The 21,047-nt window shown below is 38.0% G+C and overlaps 1 protein-coding gene across 1 annotated transcript in view; it reads right to left on the reverse strand.

Moving 5' to 3' along the window:
- Ccn (cellular communication network factor protein Ccn) overlaps window positions 1-10,761 on the reverse strand; it is a 52,898-nt gene extending 42,137 nt beyond the window's left edge. The window contains exon 1 of the mRNA XM_070279420.1: window positions 10,274-10,761. The gene's annotated coding sequence lies outside the window, so the exon portion shown is untranslated. The remainder of the gene's footprint in view (window positions 1-10,273) is intronic.
- Window positions 10,762-21,047: the final 10,286 nt, after the last annotated feature.

Here is a 21,047-nt window from a genome sequence, read left to right on the forward strand (position 1 = left end):
GCATGAAAAATTCATCAGTTTTATTCTTACTTATTCAATACTAAAAGGGGGTCTTTCAACAAAGACAGGTGAGATAAAAATGCCAGGAATGACAATATGAAGACACCGCCACATTAAAGCAACCATATACATATGCCTCATCATTCTTCACTTTAAAATCACTTTAATTCTAATATAGCTTGATAAATTCTATATTCCCCAATCGATTATATCTTTAATTATTACCTTTATATATATTTCTGAACTTTTCTTTCACTTGAGGCTTCGAGTGCGAACAAATACATTTTCCGACAAGAAAACTTTAATTCTCGATTTGTTTCGGCAACTTTGGCTCAAAGAGATTTCCGGAACACCTTTTCAAAACTTTCAACAACTTCTCAAGCATTATAAAATGTTCGTATTCCCTCGCATTTCATTTCTGTTAATTTTATTTGCCAGCTTTTATGTCTTATTTTTTATTTTTATTCATTTCTTTAGAAGTTCAAGTGCCTGTCTCTGTTCTCGATTGGCATTTTTCCTTTTTTTATTTTATTTTCTTTTTTTTTTTATCTGGCTATAAATTTTTGACAACATTGAACGAAGGCGGCGGCTTGCAGCACGTGATTGAAACAGCCATGGCTAAAACGAAGCAGCTAACACCAATACACATGCCAAAATACAAATTGAAGTGTACATATGAATGCACAGAGAAAAATGTTATATACTAAATGGTAGATTTAAGTATTACAAAGGTTTTTTTTTAAAGAAAGCCAAATTTAACCCAATATTTCTGAAAATAGTCAATACATTTCATTTTAAATATTTTTTTAAGCAAAATCCTTTAGTTTTCTCTGAGTATTTCTATTTTCAGGTTATCAGACGTCTGAAAGCAGAACCGTTTCGACAAAAAATCCAGACTTCCAGACAGACTTCACCCATAAGTGCGCAAAAAAACTCCAAATAAATTTTCTTTCACACATTCCTAACGATATATGTATAAGGGTATATCCCTCTGCGCCTGAATGGTGTTGCTTTGAAAATACGAAAAAAAAAAATAGGCAATGTGCGGAAATTTTGATTTTTCGCCCGAGTTGGCAAAGGCGTCGTGTGTCGGTCCCAGCGAGTTTAGTTTTGCGTGTCTGACTTACAGCGAAATCAAATTAACTTGTGCATACTTTTAGGCGCACAGGCAGGAAGCCCAAAGAAAAGGAAAAAGACCGAGGCAAAATGCTGCGACGTGACTTTTCGGATCCTCCACCCAAGCCCGTCCAATGCAAATGGTGAACGGAAGTCCTGAGCCATGCCTATGTATGTTCTGTATGTGTGTGTGTATGTGTGTGTGGCAGTTGGAAAAGTCCTCCATCTGCATGTGTAAATTTATTCACTGATGTCTTTTATAAGGGGCAATTTCAAACATTTTGTCATTAACTCGACAAATTTTTAGAACGTTGCCGTATTTCGGGCCGAGGTAATTACAAAATGAAGTGCACGTGAGGACGAGCATGGAAGCCAAATAAAAAGTGAGTCATAAAAAGTGTAAATGAAAAGGACGAGCAAGGAGGTGATGGCACATGAAAACAGACGTTCAAATGAATTTGTCTTTTACTGTTGTCGCGGTTCTTCCACAACCAAAAAATGTCTAAATTGCTTGATATCTTTTAATGGCCGCGACGGTAGATAGCCTGCTTGATGAGCTGTAATCAAGTATGTATAAGGGTTCTATATTAAAAGGATCTCAAATTGGATTTTACGGGCTTGAAAAAAACCTGTCCCATAAATCACAAATATTGTGACAGATTTTAAATACAATCTACGTCAGAGCGTTTCTCAAACTATTCTACTATTTATGGCCCACTAATTACAGGTCCTCCATTATGCGCATTTGAAATGAGAGGCCAACTGCCAGAAATAGCTGAAACATTAGCCAAAATACACGCAACTATTAGCACCTAACGTCTACCACATGGAGGCATAAATCAAAAACTGGCTTCATAAAATATTTATGCACCCACACACCATATCCATAACAACCCCGAAAACGACCCACTGTATAGTGTTAAATAAAAATGGGCGCCCATTTGTTGGCAACAGAGAGCGGAAATGTTTAACAATCAAGGGCCCTAAATGAAAGGCGGAAAAACTACGCAACTGGTTGTCAATTTAAAAAGAACAAAAAGCGCCTGAAAAATGGCCGGAAAAAGGTTTAATAAATGCGAACTCTGACAGGCGGCGATAAAGAAAGGGTTCGGCTTATTCTCCCCCCAATGTGTGTAAACAAATTAAAAATTGGCCATAAAAAAATAATCATATTGCGGCTTGTGCCAAAACAAACAAGCGACATTAAATTGATAAAAGCCATGGATGGCCAAAAGTGGAGGAAAGGCCAAGGCCCAGATCAACAATAAAGACGGCCCAGTTGGCGAAAGAGGCCTGCGAAGGAGGCTCTTGAGTGGCAACAATGGCGAACATTTTTTGGTACTACGTATTAAAAGCAACTTCCAAGTCATTAACCCGTTTATGACGCCTAACTTGGCCAAAAACCGCCTCCACTTGCCCACAATAAAGCGGCAATAAAATGGATAGCCCAGCATATACAATACACATGTGTATGTGGCTAGGAATGTGCGTGGGTGTAGGCCAACTTAAAGCGTTTAACGGCTCATTTATTGCCTAACATACACAGGACTTTAGGCCAGGAACCGAGTGGCATAAAATGTTATTAAAAACGAAGCCATAGAATCGCCCGAGCACGCGCCCATTATGTGTTTAATCTTTGACCGACCAGGCCCGGCTCGAAGGATATACGTAGCAAGTATCCTCGAAATCGCCAAATTTGACAATAATATGGGAGGAGGGAAAAAAAGAGAAGCCAAGCAACGGCTTGGAACAAATGGCGAAAGGAAACGGATGCACCAAACTCGTTTTTTCCAAAAAAGAAAGCTACAAGGACTCCGAAACACATGTTTCTATATCCTTGCAGTGGGGATGTCCCGGAGTTGAAGCATTAATGAGACACAGAAGTCCAGAATAAGAGAGAAATTCATTAACAATAATGGAGGGAATTCGGCCTAGTTGTCTGGCCGACAGGAAATTTATCATTGCCATTCTGAAAACTAAAAGGAAACAAAGAAATTAAAATACCCTGAAGGCCAAATAAATATAAAATTAATTAATTCATTTAAACGCACTTTTTTTAAACGCCGCTCTTAGTGTTTATGTTTCCACTAAAATCACAAAAGTTTTATGCATTTTCCTTTATTATTTTTTATATGAAAAAAGAGGATAATTAAAGGCTCCTACTAGGAATGGCTAGTACAAGGATTTCTGCCTTTGACCAGACCCATTGCAACAGACTCTCCAAAGAGTATACAAAGGAATTTACGGTTGATGTGGCTAGCCTGTTTATGGCCAACATCCCGGCAACTGCGGCCATCGTCAGCCAGGACCAAAGCGGTTTCGGGTTTGTTATCCTCCGCACACACACACCCATGTACACAAGGCTCTGGCAAAGGCCTGGCACACGCACATTATGCTAATACTACCCCCGCTAGTGTTAGTGGGTTAAGGACATTTTTATGCGTATGAGTGCCATCGACACGGGCTTGTCTGTGTATGTTTGTTAGCCATCTGCGTTTCACTGTGTTCGTGCATGTTAAATGAGCGTAATGCCACTATTATTGGACACATTACAAACAAAATGAAAGTGGCCTGACCCACCCACACTAACACATACCCAGCATTGTTGGCCTTTAAGTTCTTATTGGCCAAAGAGATTACGCTATATTGCAGTTGGCATATTAAACTTGCATCAGGAAGTGCACTAGCCAGCTTCTCAATAATTGAGCAAATCGATTTAGCCGACTTAGTTCTATCTCTAGGGGGAACGGCTTTTATCACGTTGGCCATTATCCCAGCTTAGGCACTCATAACTTGGCTTTAAGCACACTGAGGGTATTGATCCGTTCCGGTTGGCTTAAAACGTTTTTGCCATATCCTTGTAAGCCATCGTTACCTGTTTGCTATCGTTACCAAAATTGAGGTTCGATTTTTATGTCAAGGCAAGGACAAAACATTGACAATGTCCTTAACGTTTTTTTGGAATCATCATGGTTGCCATCATCATCATTTGCTTACAAGAAACAGTTAAGAATGAATTCATTTTTTGGTTAACAAAAAAGGGAAAGAACATTTAACTATTTTTTAAACAAATTAGTAAGAAAATAAAACCTACCATATTTAGATAACCAGAACCAGAAATTTCTTACCCGAAAAAATTGATTTAAGATATTTTCAAGGTGGTGGCAATAGAACTTGAAGGGTTTTATCGATTTGTTGGCTAACAGATAAATATGCATATGTACATATATGTATATGGATTGAACCTTTTTGGCTTGACAGCTAACGGGAATGTATGTCCTCGATGGGACAGGAAGGAGCTGTGGAACCATTTTGCGTCACATTATGGAGATATCAAGCACTCACACAAACAGGACACAGGAGTATGGGTGAAATAGCAATGGCGATTAAACGGGAAAAATACTGCCTTCAGGGGCCACGACACAGGCACGAAATTCCAACTTAAATCCAAATTCGAGTATCAGTAACTACATGAAAAAGAGATTGGTGGGCGAAAAGAGAAAGAAAATTATAATACAAGTATAAATCATAATTTAAAGGCTGAAATCTCTAGAGATGAGCTTTCAGCGTCGACTAGGAAAGGACCTGCCTTCCTCATTTCTTCGTCCTTTTGGGCTCTGGGCCGTGGGCTCTCTTTTCCGGCAGGTATAATCCCTCAAAGCAGAAACACAACTCAAGCATTTTGGGCTGCTCCTTGAAAAACTTTACTTGCTTTATACGGATGTCCTAGAGTGTAGATTTATGTGTGTTTGTGTGTGAGAGACGAGCTCACAATTTATGCGCTTCGTCGCTTTTCGTCTACTCCAAATGATTTGCCTTTACAGAAGTCCCACCCAAGACCCCGCCCATCCATCTACTTCGCCTCAAGTTCAATTTATTTTGCGCATAAAAAATATCTAAGCATTTTGGCCTGGCTGCTTCAGTGGCTGCACTGGTGTTTGTAAGTGTTTCCTTTTTTTTTTTGCAAATGTGTGTGAGCTTCGTTGGGTAAGCCAGGAAATTTGCCTATTCAAGTAAAGCCAATTCTAGAGATGAAATATACCTGTAGCGATTTTTGGCTTTTGTAAAGGGAGCTTGCTTAAAGTTATAGGATTTTCTAGAGCTTGGAAATATTATAAATATTTGAGAAAAATATTGAAAAATTTGAAGCCAATATATAAGTACTTGTATTCCCCACAAAAAAGTAACCCATCACTAAAACTTCCATAACATTTTCTAACCCACCAACATGCAACATGAGAAATGGCTTATAAATCATAAGGAACTACGCCTTTCGTCTACTCATAAGCAATGCATATACATATTTTGATTTACCGCTTTGGGTTCTTGGCCTTCAAAATCTACATATCATACATAGAATAATATTCCTGGAAATACCCATAAACGTAATTTTTGAATAAAGACTACCCGCTGTGGAACACGAAAACTATTTAGAATGGAAGCATTTGTCAGCGTGTCATCAACATAAATTGACATGCCAAGTAATTTGCTGCTAAGCAACTACAGAAATACAAGAGTGGTGCGCCAAAGGCACTCCAATTCAAACCACTTCACCACCTACAAAAGAGCCCCAAAACCAGCCACTCACCCACCCGTCGAGTTGGGAATTTATTTTTCCATTTTTTTTACAATTCAGACTAAAACCTGGGAGTGAAAAGAGTCGTCAAGGTTTTTAAAAGGTGTTGTTGTGGTTGTTAAGTTTTATACACCTTATCATATACCTAGATCGTTAATAACTATTTTATATTAAACCTTAAAATATTTTCTGCTTAAAAACCAAACTGTAAGTTAATCCTCAAGAGAATTCATAGTTTTAAAAACTCTTCTCCTGAATTCTTTTTATAAATTCCAGCTTTTCGTTGAACACATGTCAGAGCATTTAAGATTTATATTTTTTTCTCAATTATTTTTTTTTTTGCAGGACCTTGTCCGCTGGCGAAATTGTTGAACTGCTCCATGCAGCCTGCTGTGCGGCATTTTACATGCATATTTGATGGGGCATGGAGGTTTCGGCTACAAAACGGCCCTCTGCATGCAACGCTTTTTTAACGCTCTTTCATGGCCAGCTGCATTCATTCCTGCACTCTTATCCTTCTTTTTTTTTGTGGGATGAAGAGTGGAGGGATTTTTTAATTGTCAAGCATTTGGAAGAGGCAATTGAAAAGCATTGGGCTTTGTCCAAAAATGGCTTTTAAGAGGATTAGCTGACCAAAAAGGGCAAGGGCCTAAAGCTAAATTCAAATAAACAATCTGAAGTGTAAATTTGAATTTTAAATCTGTCCAAACCTAAAAAGATATAAATATATGACATGGTTTACCCAAGGCAATTACCTGCTGTATTTTGTTTATTGGAATCACTGTCATGGCGAAAGTTTTATGAAAAAAATATATAGTAACCACAAAAAATGTCATATTTCTACAAATTCCCACGCCAATTCCGAAAAGCTAAGCTGGCGAATGACAAAAAAAAAATATAAGACCAACAATGGAGAAACTAAAAATAAAAAACTAGAAGCAAAAAACTGGTAGACAAACTTCGGCAACAACGAAAAAAGCTACGACCTTTTCATTGTTACCTTGGCCGCCTGGCACGAAATGCTCGTACACCAGTGCGTATGAGTGATGCGGGCATTTTTAAATTATGCAAGCGTATTTTCAGCTTGGTGGGAGTCGGTACTAGCTGGTTGTACTAACCAAACACACACACACCCCCCACCCCCATGATGTGTGTGTACATGTGAGCCAGCAAATTTTCCACACAATAAAACTGTTCACACTTTTTATGCACAGAGGTTGTCAGGCAGACAGGCAGACCGGCAGGACGAGAGTCCTTTTGTCTAGATAAAATAAATTTGAATGCCTGAAAATTGAAAATTCAAGCCTTTAATTACGGTGCCGGTGACAAGGCCTATTGCCTTGATACATTATGAAAATGCAGCTAACGAAGCATGCGAAACCTTGACATTTTCCGTAGACCAGAGACCCGTCTGTCAGTGGCACTCTGATAAGCAAAATGTATGTGGCACAGCTCAGCACATCATCAGCAGCGGTGGCGACACAAAAGACCGCCCTCGAATGCATATCAAAGATTTATGTATACATATGGGTGACATGTCAGCGGGTTAAGGGTTAAAGGGCTGAAAGCAAATCGAGTTACCCTAAAGTTTTCGTAAGCCGATGCTTTTCAAATGAAATTAAGGTTGAAGACTAAGGCTTATTTTCGTTTCCTTTTTGAAATTTGTTAGGTTTTAGTAAGTTGGAGAAGATAAAATGGTAAATTGCTTAAAAGAGAAAACTTTTAACAGTTGTTTATATTTGAAATGGAAAAATAATAGTAGGTTAAATAAAATGGGGTTTAAATATTTTAAATACCTTTTGAAATCCCTCATCCTAAAATTAGCTAATAAAAATATATTTTACATGCGATTAAACATTACATTCCTTTCTATTTACTAAGTGAAACTTCCAACTCCTTCTGAAAAATTCCACTTTAAGCCTCCTTTCCGCTTTCGTCCTTTGGAATTGGCAACAAAGACGCCGGAAAGTATGCAGCGATAAATGACAAAGCTAATGCGCTTTCAGAGCTCCGGCAAACGCACCACGGGAATGTCATGGCGTTGGTATTAGAATACCCTGCCATACCATCAGGTTCGTCACTCTGCCATTCCATCAGTCCGCCATGCTGCCATTTTGCCATTGCCATGCCACTCAAGTCTTGGCATTTGCCTGCTGCCGGCGGCATCTGGTGCCATAAATGTCTGCACATTGTTGCAGGTCCAGGTGCAGGAGCAGATACACCCGAAGACAAGGAAGGCAAAGGACCTGGAGGAGCTCTGCTTGGCAAGCTGAGACTTCACGCCCTGCAGTTTGAGCTTGACATTCGCCTGACAATCAGGCGACACATTCATTCATTCGACCGCCTCAACCCACTTGGGGGCTGTGGATTTTTCTGCTGCTTTGATTTTGAATAGCTCACTTACTTAATAAATGCTAGAGCTGCGCTTTTATCCTCCTCTCTGCTGCTAATGCTGTGCAAATTCTGGTTCTTCAGGCCTTGCTCTTATCCGCCACCTTGAGATAAGATCACAACATATAGCCGCCTATAATTTACTGGGTATAAAGCCTCCTGAAAGTAAAGTGAAAAGTCTGGGAATTAAATGAGATTTGAGTTTGCTGGCTGTTGGAGGGGATTCCCCTAAAGAAGATTGATGACCTTGCGGATTGTCAATTATTTTGGTTTTAAATTTAATTTGCTTTAAGAATTAAAAACAAACGAATTCCACTTTTGTGATTCAACAGAGTTGCCAAAAAAGTTAAACGAACCAAAAAATTATCTTGTTTATTCTTTCATGAAGTAAAAAAAATGGAAGAAAACTTCCTAGAACGAATGTGTCAGTTTATTCTCATTTATCTAGTTAAATTCCATGAAAAATGTATATTCCGGTTGGCACAGTAAAGCACACTTAACTCCCCCTGTACTCCGATCAAGTCTTGTTTATTACGAGACCCAAGTATTCCTCAGATCTACAAATCCACCTTGAGAAAGCAACAATCAGCCCCCCAAGGCCAGCGAGGACGACGACGACGAAAGCAGAAAAAGTTGGCAAGTAAATTTATTTATCGAGTCACTTACTTGGCCAAGAATCTCTCCCCTAACATACGAGAATTTATGTGTGTTTGGCTGCCGACTTTTGGCCTGGCTTTCCACACACCCTGTCAGGGTAATTGTATTAAATTTCAATTAATGAAATATGTGGTTATGATATCGAAAAGAATATCTTTTCTCTAAACAATTTTTCAACTTTTTCTTGGAGGCGTTGAGAGTCCCAGGGCCTTTAGAATTGTTTTATGGCCGAAGAATCGAAGTGAAGTTTGTAAAGTCTGTTGTTTTGGGGCATATTCCAATTTTGTTGGCCATAAATTTTAGCGAGACGGGCAAATGAAAAGAACAGCGAAAAGCAAAAGAAAATATTTAAATTTTTTTTATTTGGCAGCCCTTTTTTTCGGTTGGCTGGAAAGGATGGATGTGAGAATGGTAGGGGAGTCCTGTGAAAAAAATCTGCTTAAATGTACTTCCGTCATAAAATAACGGTAATGCAGAGCAATATGCGTCCGGGTGTAGGAGTTGAGTATGCCTGTGTGTGAGTGTATTTGTGTGTGTGTATGGCTCACGTAGTCAGGCAAGCAAGAAAAACCTTTTTATAAATGTTGGTACGCAGCTTCCGCAAAATAATAAAACAAAGCACAACACACAGTTTACAGAGAAAGAGAGAGAAAGCCAGCTGCCAGGACATCGTCCTGGCGTCCTCGCGTCCAAAGGCAAACCAGCAAGAATGCTTTTAAATTTGACACACCCCCACCCATACACAGCAAACACACACACACACAAATTCATACATAGTCATAAAGGAGCAAGTTGGTGGCGTCAAAAAAAAAATTAATAAATATGTGCATCGGCGGTGCCTTTAAGGCACAAAAACGCAACCGACCCATGAAGCCACTTCCCTCTTTGCTCACTTTGTTTATTTTAATTTTTTTCGTTGTCCTTTTTTTTGGTTATTTGGTTGGTCAACATTTGTTTGAAGTTAATTCTGCTTTATTTCTAGCTTTTGATTTTCATTACTGCAGTTTCAGGCTGAGTATTTCGTTTTAATTATGCTCATTTCACAATATATTCAGAATAAATTAAAGCTTTGTGGCTGCTCTCCAGCTCAGAGATAAGTATCTTATTTAGTTCAACAATTAATATATTTAGCAATTATGTAAATCATTGTCTAGCGCAGTTGAAGCTTAAAAGCCTGAACCTATTTATATAATTTTAATGAACACGAGGCTACTCCTAACGAGCCCAAACAAAGCTGTCAGTCAGTTGATTTACATTTTATCTGGCTCTGGCTCGTATCAGAAACTAATTAAAACTATCCAACAGGAAAATAAATTATCGGCACAAAACCTATTCAACTAAAAACAATAGATATTTTCAGCCACAGCCTGTTAATTTCTTTGCCAAGTAATTATAATGCACTTCGAAAGTCAATAACTTTTGGGATGTGTTTATTCAGCGATAAATGCGTAATAATATTTATTATAAAAATAACCAACTTATTGCTTAATTGGTAGAGCTTTATAAAAATTTGAAATTTAATGATGGACATACCTCTCAATTAGCGTGGGTTTCCGCAGCTTTCGACCAAATATTCAAGCGGCCAATCGACCACCCAATCTGCCCTTTTTCTAGCCGTGGCCCTTGTATTTGTTTTTGTACATATATTTTTATTATTTTGCCTTTAGATACGCCCGGAGCACACGTCAATTAACCTACTTTTTTGGCTGGCAGGTGGGCTGAATAAAAACAAAAAAACACTGTAATAGCACTCAAACAATTCTCGCAATACAACGAATGTGCCAAGTTAATTTCCTTAGATTTTTCTTTCGTTTTTTTTCGCTTTTGCCTTTCGATTACTCAAAGTATTTCCGGCAACACACACGCCTGTGAAGTGGGAGAGATACACTTGTAAGAAGTTTAACCGGCTTTTTTTGCCAACTTGCGCCAAAATCCAATAAAACGTCTAATACCCAGAGTACTCAGAGCGATATCACTCATACGCCATGTGCACCGCTGACACAACACGTCCAGCACGCACGAGTGACAAAAACGAACTGAATCTAAGGACCAAAACTCGCCACTAAATCGGAGTCTCGAGCTTGTTGGCCAGCGGGTGGGAATTGGCAGCTGCGCAGGCGCCACTTTTAGTCAATGAAAAGCTTCGGGCCACCAAACATTTGCCGCCAACAGGACTCCGAAAACTGCTTCGTCCTTATTTTTTTTTTTTTGGGAAGGCAGCTGACTGTTTTCGGAGTCGTCTGTTGCTGCTATTTTTGTGCGCGGTATATTTTGTGTGGGAGGGTATAATGTATCTGCGGACAAATAAAGAACCATAATAGCTAGGGAAATGGTAGCCTAATAATTCGAGAAAATTACAAAATCCAATCATTAAATTTAATAGCCAAAATATTTATAGATTTGGTTATTTTTAATAAGGTTTATATATCAGATATTGCATATTAATTACTGATTGTTTTAATATTTAAAGTGTGGTATAAGTACTCTATAATCTACAGTCTAAAAATAATATGAACTTGCTAGTTTCTTAACTTATTGGTAAGATAGAGATCCTTCACTCTGCTTTTATATTTTTTTCTTCAGAAGTAATCAGCCTTTGCTCTTGGCCTTAAATATAAATTTTAAATAACTTTTATGAAAAATGTTTTTCCATTAATCAGAACACCCCAAACTTTCAAGGTACATATCACTCCCAACATACCCATTTAATCCTTCAATACTTGTTGTTTTCGCTGTCCTTGTGGTTGTTGTCGTTGTCAGCGGCAACATAATCATCGGCGCGTGTTGCTCACTTTGTAGGCAGACGACAGCGAAACCAAAAAACCCAGAACGCACAACACAGAACACAAAACACATAACACTGAGCAGACAATCCTGGCGCGCAACGTCATGTCAACGAGACAGTCGAGACAAGTGCCACAGAAAAAGCCCCGCCACCTCCCATCGGCACCGCCACTGCCCCACCAGAAACCCATTTCGCACCACCCCCAGAAGCCCCTCTTTTACCCTGCCATTAGCAATTGTCTTGCGGGCTTAACTTTCTTTCATTTCTGTTTTCCCTTTTTATATCCTTGCAGAGGGTATAACTAATTTGCTGAAAAGTATGCTACAAATTTTGATCGCCTTAGGTGTTGGACTTTCTGATGTCTGAATGTCCATATGTCCTTTTGTTTCTGTCAATTTTAAAGCTATTCAGCTTTGGTTTTTCATACCTTTTTTTTAGACCTCTTTAGTGTCCTTTGTATAAATTTATTTAACACATCTTATAGAGCATACTAACGTCGTATCACCCTTAAAGCCCATCGTGTTTTATTTTTTGTTTTTCTTCCTTTGCATTCTGTGTGTTTCATTTCTTTTATCAACAAGCTGTGGGAGATTTTCCGGGTGAATCGAGGGGATAGGAAGGGAATGGTTCACCGACTTGCGGAAAGGAGTGTGCTGACCATCACTGTCCTGGTTATCCTTACAATTGTCATTTGCTTGTTGCGCCGCCTTCACTCGATTGGTTATCGCATTTGTCTGAACGTGTCGGTTGTTTTCTGGCCCTAAGCCCTCTGTAATCGCCAGTTAATTTGATGTATTGGTCCTGGTACTGGTAAGGGTGCAGGATCCTGGTTGTGGTTATAAACATCCGTTTAAAATTAAGATGGAAAATATACTAAAAATAATAAATATTTTCTCAAGCAAGAGTTTTAAACTATAGTTTGACTGCTAAGAAGATAAACTGCTAAGAATATAAGGGAACAAAGTTTTCCAGACCACCGCCTCAAGGCGTTTGACCTTTCGCAATGGTCTCGAGCCACAAATCCGATCAGGTAAAGCCCTTGTAATCGCCTGTTAACTTGACATGACGATGCTTAACTGATTTATCTGTCTCCCGCCTAAGTCCCAGCAATTGATAGACATGATGGATGGCTGGTCGAATCGATGGATAAATGGCCGAAAGTAGGAAAGTGCTGATAAGAATCAAGAAACGATGAAATATTGCTCCCTTTTTTGTGGGCAGATTTCGCAAATTAAATTGCTTAGTGGAGCGTGGGAGTAGTATGCATACAAGCTTCTCAGCTTCCAGTTAACCTTTTTAGTCTATTTGCAGACCATCAGGCTGCACTTTATCTGCATCTTTACTTAGCCAAATTACACCCTGGCCCAGACTAACAGCCCTGGCCGTCAATACTGGCTTTGCGGCTCGTTAGAACTCGTCGAAGATGTGTGTCTGAGTAAAATAAGAAAAACAAGGAAAAAAGAAAAAATTCTACAAAGCTTTAATTATTTTCGTAAATTACTCTCTTCTGAAAATAAGGATCTTACTTGTGGCAATATAACTCGCCGTTTTATGAATGATATTTACAGAAGGATATAGTTAACTTCGCTGTGACCCATATGGTCCTTCCATGCAGTTTCCCAAATTTCAAAGGGGATCGATTCCCCAGAAAATTTGACAAAAAATCTAAAAAATAATTTTCTCCCAGATTTTGATGCAGATTGATAGCGAATCGAACTACAAATCGTTGAAGGTATCCCGCTTAAGAATCGGATGGATATTCGCCAAGATATGGGCTTCGCCATGGCTCATATTGGCCCTCCATGCATTTCCATCATTTTTGAAGGGGATCCCCCTGGAAATATGACAAAAAATCTAAAAAATAATTTTCTCCCAGATTTTGATGCAGATTGATAGCAAATCGAACTACAAATCGTTTAAGATATCCCGCTTAAGAATCGGATGGATATTGGCCAAGATATGGGCTTCGCCATGGCTCATATTGGCCCTCCATGCATTTCCATCATTTTTGAAGGGGATCCCCCTGGAAATTTGATAAAAAATCTAAAAAATAATTTTCTCCCAGATTTTGATGCAGATTGATAGCAAATCGAACTACAAATCGTTTAAGATATCCCGCTTAAGAATCGGATGGATATTGGCCAAGATATGGGCTTCGCCATGGCTCATATTGGCCCTCCATGCATTTCCATCATTTTTGAAGGGGATCGCCCTGGAAATTTGACAAAAAATCTAAAAAATAATTTTCTCCCAGATTTTGATGCAGATTGATAGAAAATCGAACTACAAATCGTTTAAGATATCCCGCTTAAGAATCGGATGGATATTGGCCAAGATATGGGCTTCGCCATGGCTCATATTGGCCCTCCATGCATTTCCATCATTTTTGAAGGGGATCCCCCTGGAAATTTGACAAAAAATCTAAAAAATAATTTTCTCCCAGATTTTGATGCAGATTGATAGCAAATCGAACTACAAATCGTTTAAGATATCCCGCTTAAGAATCGGATGGATATTGGCCAAGATATGGGCTTCGCCATGGCTCATATTGGCCCTCCATGCATTTCCATCATTTTTGAAGGGGATCCCCCTGGAAATTTGACAAAAAATCTAAAAAATAATTTTTTCCCAGATTTTGATGCAGATTGATAGCGAATCGATCTACAAATCGTTTAAGGTATCCCGCTTAAGAATCGGATGGATATTGGCCAAGATATAGGCTTCGCCATGGCTCATATTGGCCCTCCATGCATTTCCATCATTTTTGAAGGGGATCCCCCTGGAAATTTGACAAAAAATCTAAAAAATAATTTTCTCCCAGATTTTGATGCAGATTGATAGCGAATCGATCTACAAATCGTTTAAGGTATCCCGCTTAAGAATCGGATGGATATTGGCCAAGATATGGGCTTCGCCATGGCTCATATTGGCCCTCCATGCATTTCCATCATTTTTGAAGGGGATCCCCCTGGAAATTTGATAAAAAATCTAAAAAATAATTTTCTCCCAGATTTTGATGCAGATTGATAGCAAATCGAACTACAAATCGTTTAAGATATCCCGCTTAAGAATCGGATGGATATTGGCCAAGATATGGGCTTCGCCATGGCTCATATTGGCCCTCCATGCATTTCCATCATTTTTGAAGGGGATCCCCCTGGAAATTTGACAAAAAATCTAAAAAATAATTTTCTCCCAGATTTTGATGCAGATTGATAGAAAATCGAACTACAAATCGTTTAAGATATCCCGCTTAAGAATCGGATGGATATTGACCAAGATATGGGCTTCGCCATGGCTCATATTGGCCCTCCATGCATTTCCATCATTTTTGAAGGGGATCCCCCTGGAAATTTGACAAAAAATCTAAAAAAAAAAATATTCCTAGATTTTGATGCAGATTGATGGAGAATCGATCTACAAATCATTTAAGGTATTCCGATTGAGAATCGGATGAGTTTTGGCAAAGATATGAACATCGCTGTGATCCATCTGGCCCTTCCATGCAGTTTTCCGACTTTCGATGGGGATACCCAGAAAATTTGACAAAAAAATATTACGGCCCTTTCTGTTAGCAACTTTGGTTGAACAAGCAAACAAGATAAATTATGCAAAAATACACACTTTGTGGCACAGTCACCATCGAGATTGCCACTTGTTGAGATAAATGTACGTACATTGTACAGTATTTTATATATTACACAATGGCATTATGCTTGATTACGATTATGCTCCGTGTAATGCCAGCCAAAGACCCATTATTTATTATGAAAATCTGCTAGCTTAGAATTTCATTTAAAAGTTTTGCGCCCACGGCTCTGGCAAATACAATTTGCAATTTCACAATTTTACAAGGGAACAAATCTTAAATACTCAGTCGTCATTCGCTCTCGTCGCTTTCAAAGCATTGTGGATGGAGGTGGATGGCCTAAAGCAGGGCTTAAGCCTCGGGCCGGGCCGGGTCGGGTCATTTTAATCCCTTTTAAATTGATATTGTAATTGGTTTCTGTATGTAGTTATGAATTTCAATATGTCGGCCGTTCGGGGATTCCCCACCATTTTAGTTAGTTAACCCATGCCTTTTCTGTTTGCCCTTTGTGTGCGGTATTTGTTATGTACTCAGGCTGTACGTGAATTATGTGATTTTGGTTGCTTTATCCTTTAGGTGTTGTCCCTGCTGCTAGGGCAGATTAGGCAAGGTAATTTGTATTTGCCTTGTGGTGAATTATAGTTGATGTTTGACAAGTTACTAAAGGTATTTAATATGAATTGGAAGAGGGCTTTGGTTTCAGAAAAAGTTATTTAAAATAATAAATATTAAACATTTTCTTTATAAGTTTTCTCAGATTCAGTTTTAACAACTTTTACATTTTGTTTTTTGTAAGTACTGTGTATTAATATTATACATTCATTGCCATCCACAATATATTAAATTACAAAAGCTTACACTTGGATATCAAATGACTGATTAGCTAATTTAAAACTATCCCAAAGCCACAACCAAGAGTCGTCAAACTTGTCTCATGAAAGCTACTTAATACCAACATAAGTCCTGCTATGACTTACAAGCTCCACAGCCGAACCAAACTATCTAAAAACTTGGCACTTTAATAGCCCCTAGAAAGTTTACACGAAACTCCAAATCTAAGGCAGCGCCATATCATCAAATTTATGGGAAAAGTATTTCAGAACTCCGTTAGACTTTGCCACTCCTGGGCACTTAATAAATATTTCAGGAGCCACTAAAGATGTCAGCAGACTTGACACCGCCCCGCCGCTTAAGTAATTATGAATAAGGCAGCAATATCAGCGCGACATCTTCACATCTCTGCCGTCAAAAGCCTAAACAAAAGTGAGAGACGAAGGATCTTTGGATTGCGCATTGGGGACACATTTAAAGGTGAAAATTTTACAGCCTCCAACGGCTCACACCCTTTTTTAGGGAGCAGAAAAGGATGCCAGCCTGCCCCTAACTAGTTTTTCTCGATGGGGCTTCAGAGCGACCACGCAAAGGTTGCCCATTACGTGGTATTTGTCCTTATTTACCGTCAGAGGCCGCCCCTCTGGATGCTTGGTTTATAAAGCACCTGCTTAACCCTAAATGCGGAACCCACTAACAACCGACAAAAGCAACAAAAAATAGGGTGGCATAGGGATGGCCGAGACAGAGTGAGAAGTGAGCGGCCTGGAAGCTGTGGCAATAAAAGTAAATCCGTATTCAAGGTGCACAAGCCGGCTGAAGTCTTTTGGGAACTCTCTGGAGCAGCAGAACACCCAAAAAGCTGCAACGTCGACGGGTTCGGGATTGGGCCAGGCCAGCAGATTATGTATTTACAGTCAGATAACTCCCGTTATGGCCAAGTTTTCTCCGGCCATTGTTGTTGTAATAAGGTAACTGCCTAGATGATTGCCGGCAATTGTTGACCATGGCCCAGGGCTCTTGACTTCATCCATCTATCCGAGCATGTGTGTAAGCCGGGCCAAAACTCAAAGCCAAGTCAGCAAAACTGGCTAAAGAGAAGGGCCTAGTTGGGGTCAACCTACCTACCTACCATTTTGTTTATCTGCATAATAAACTCACCTCAAATTATAGAAGCCCGCATTTTGGACACGTTCGTGTCGTCAGCAGATGGAATTCCCCCATTGGGAAAGCCTAAGGCCCAAACCCCAATTCATACTTTTTTTTTTGCTCCAAAAAACATAAAAGGCGCAAAGGAAATGACCCGAGGGCTGGCCAAAGTCTAACAAACTTCTCAAATTTCATATCAAAGTGCTTTGGCAATGCATTTCTTGCAAATTTACTCAACTATCAAATTGCTGATGGGAATTGGAACTAATGGATCGGTGTTTGTTGTCACCTGTGAGGGTTGGCAAGTGTAGGGAATATTAACTGAAATTCTAGCTTTTATCAGAGGTCATATAAATATTTGACTTTATTCATAGGTTTATATATTATTAGGTTTAAATATTATATAAGACCCTTACACATCTTAGAGCTTTTTCCTCCATGGAACAAGGTGAATGGCTTTCTGCAAAACTATAGTGGAATAAAAGGTGAGAAAAGTAGAAAAAAAAATATAAAAATATTCATAAAATTAAAAAAGTTTACAATCCAATATTTGAATGTAAATAAATAAATGATAAATTAAAATTAAATAAGAAAAGAAGCTCGTAGCTACCCCAAGAGGTTCAAAGGTTTAAGAGAAAAGTAGGTCTTTAAATTATAAAAATATTAATAAAACTAAAAAAATCCAATATTAAAATTTAAATAAATAAATGATAAAATAAAATTAAATAAGAAAAGCAACTCGTACCGATCGCAAGAGATGCAAGAGTACTCCACATGGTTTCATAAACAATTAAATTAAAATCAACATTAAATCAGTCGCGATTTCTCTCATTACTCATGAAATCAAAGGTTAAATATTAAAAATAAAAATATAAAAAAAGGCAACAAAGAAAAAGTGAGGTCCTACCTGCTTTGAAGGCAGGCAGTAACTGTCTCTCAAAGGAACAGAACCCTCTTATATAGCAAATATTTGCAAACTTTAACTTTCAAGGCCTACTTATTCAACGAAAACTTTTCGACATCTTATATTTATACAGCCTATCGTAACAGCCTATCGTAACAGCCTATCGTAACAGCCTATCGTAACAGCCTATCGTAATCTGTAATCTTTCCTCAGCTTTTTTATTAAGGTCTAAGGATAGAAAAATCGACTAATAAATGTCGAGAAATAATAATAATTGAAAGAAAGGTAGTATGCACCTCCATTTAAATTAGTGCACTGCCGTCCTCAGTGATTGTGTTAAATTAGTAACTCAAACACATCCATTGAAATATCTTCATCCAAAGGAACTCAAAAATTACCTGGGTCTAGGCTGCATTATGCCAACCTAGCTGCACCGATTTATGCACATTTATAATGTCATATGTGGTCGGGACTCAAAGTTGGCTGTTGGCTGAAAATTTTAGTTTGCTTAAAAAATTAAACACATGGCCTCCCTACCCTGAGCCCCTGCCTCCTGTCTTCGTTACATAATTCTGCACATGACATCTATGTCTGTCCGACTGTCTGTCGGTCTCGGTTTCAGTTTCTGTGAAGTTTGCATGGGCTGGTATGATGTGTTTTTTTTTTTTTGCTTTTGGCGAGGATTCCCTGGCAGGCTGCAGTCAGAAATGTCACACAGGCCACGATGATGCCACGTCCCCGCTGTTTCGTTCGAGGGCGCAAAATATTATTTAATACCCTCTGACAGTTGAGTGAAGCAATATCGTTTACATGCATTACCTATGTGTAAGCCATGTGATATATAGTATATCGTATATAGCATAAAAAGTGGTTTGGGGCACTCAGACAGATTGCCATAAAATTGAGCATGGCTGGGGCAGGACTGCAGGTCCAAATCGTTTTTAAGCCAACATTTTCCTGCCGCCGCGCAATGATACAAAAAATTAAATTTTTTAAATGAAGCTCAGTAAATTGCTTCGGACTCAGTTTCGGCTATGAACTGTCTGTTCATTTATTTATGCATTTCATTTGGACTCACGAAGGACTTTTAAGGGGGAAAGGGGATTTTAAATATAAAGCCAACCATAGGGCAGCCATGAAAGTTTATTCAGATGCAGATAATCGATTGATGCATGTTTTTAAAAATAATATTTTATTTCAAAAGAAACAAGATTGACGGGAAGCCTTTTGGAAATTATTATTTTTAATTTGTTTGGGGATCAATTAAAAGAGCATGGTTGGGAAATTTGATTTATTTGTAACCGGAAAGGTAATTAAAAAAATAAACAAATATTTCTTTTAATGTACAGACTTTATTGGTAAAACAAATATAGTGTTTATGGATAAACATTCTGGCTGAGTTATGTCATAATTAAAATCATTCATTGTTCCAAACATTTGTTAGTCAAGGCTGCACTGAACTAGAAATAGGTATAAAATGCAATTTGTATTTAGATAATCGCAATTATAACGATAACAACGTCCGCAACATACAATTCAGAGACTAACAAATTTTTATCTGAACGGCATTTAATTGAAATTCAGATAAAAACTGAAACATGAGAAAAAACCACTTGCAAATACACATATTCACATGTATGAATGCCGTATATTTAAACAATTTTATCAATTAAAAGCGATTTTTCGCAGAAAATGGCACAAAATCCTCAAACAATAAAAAAAACCATTCCACTCACTAAAATTGCAATAAAAAACGAAAAAAAACTCTGAAAACAAAAAATGGTGCGAATTTAACAACAAACAGGCCTCTCGACATATTTTTTTTTTTTGGGGCCACACACACAAATTACCCACCAATGGACGTCGAATGAGTTGGTAACAGAGGTGTGGCAGGGGAGAGGAATGCGGGAAAGGGGTTTTGGCCATGGCCTGTGCCCAGTGCCGATTGAATGAAATTTCACGCTGAAAATCGCATTGTTTACCAGCGAAACAATTGCTCGACAGTGTCCTGAAAAAAAAACTATATAGACAGCGAACAAATCTAGCTTACATAGTATTTAAAAATGTAAAATAATAATGTATTTAGTTTTTCAATGCGCAAATTAAATTCAAATAAAAATCCTAGATGTGCTCTGATACTGTCGTATTTTACATACAATTGTGTACATATAATACTTCTGTAGCACTATACCAAATATTGAAAAAATCCCTTCTCTTCTTTAGACATCGCTTGTAGCATTTCCAACTTATTGGATCTAGTTTTTTATTGTTTTTACTAAAATATATTGGAAAACCTATATTAAATAACCATATATACATTTTATATTTTTAAGGATTTTTTATAAATGTCCTATACTTACTATCCTATTTTTACCGCCGCGATTATTTATTTTATACACAAAAACACAGAAGCAATAGAGGCCTAAACCATTGTTTTTTTTTTACCTATAAAAAGGATATTTATTTTAAATGATATATATATATTTTTTAGTGTAGACCATTTGAGTAGAACGCAAAAAGGCAAGTAAGGACATAGAGTCACAGCCAAAAGCAAAATGAAAATAACTGACATTTGTTGCTGGCTTTTGTTGTCGTTGTTGTTTTCGCTGTTGCATGTTGATTTTCTCCTCCTGATGCAGCTGCCACACTTGTGTTCCCCAGCTTTTGTTCTTGTTGCTGCTAAGGGGCTTTTACTTTTCCATTTTTTTCTTTTTTTGGCTTGGCACGCGTGTGGTACATGGGAATATTCGTTGTCGCTGATTGCAGACACGCATAAAAAGCTCAAAAAGGCATGGGCTTTAGGGTATAGATGACTAGGAAATACATTATTTTGAAAAAAAAAATCCTGAAAATTTTAATAACTGTAAGACAAGTTACTATATTATAAAAATTTTGTATCCTAAAACATTTAACACTTCAAAAGTATCTAAATAAAAGACAAAATCATCTATCACACTCTCTATCATTATTTAGTAAAACCCTATAATTATCCTTGTTTTCTGTTTAATTTTTGTTATAATTTCCTTTTAATTACCATTAAATCCAACTC

The sequence above is a fragment of the Drosophila bipectinata genome, chromosome 3L (genome assembly GCF_030179905.1).
Source record: "Drosophila bipectinata strain 14024-0381.07 chromosome 3L, DbipHiC1v2, whole genome shotgun sequence".
Lineage (NCBI taxonomy): Eukaryota > Metazoa > Arthropoda > Insecta > Diptera > Drosophilidae > Drosophila > Drosophila bipectinata.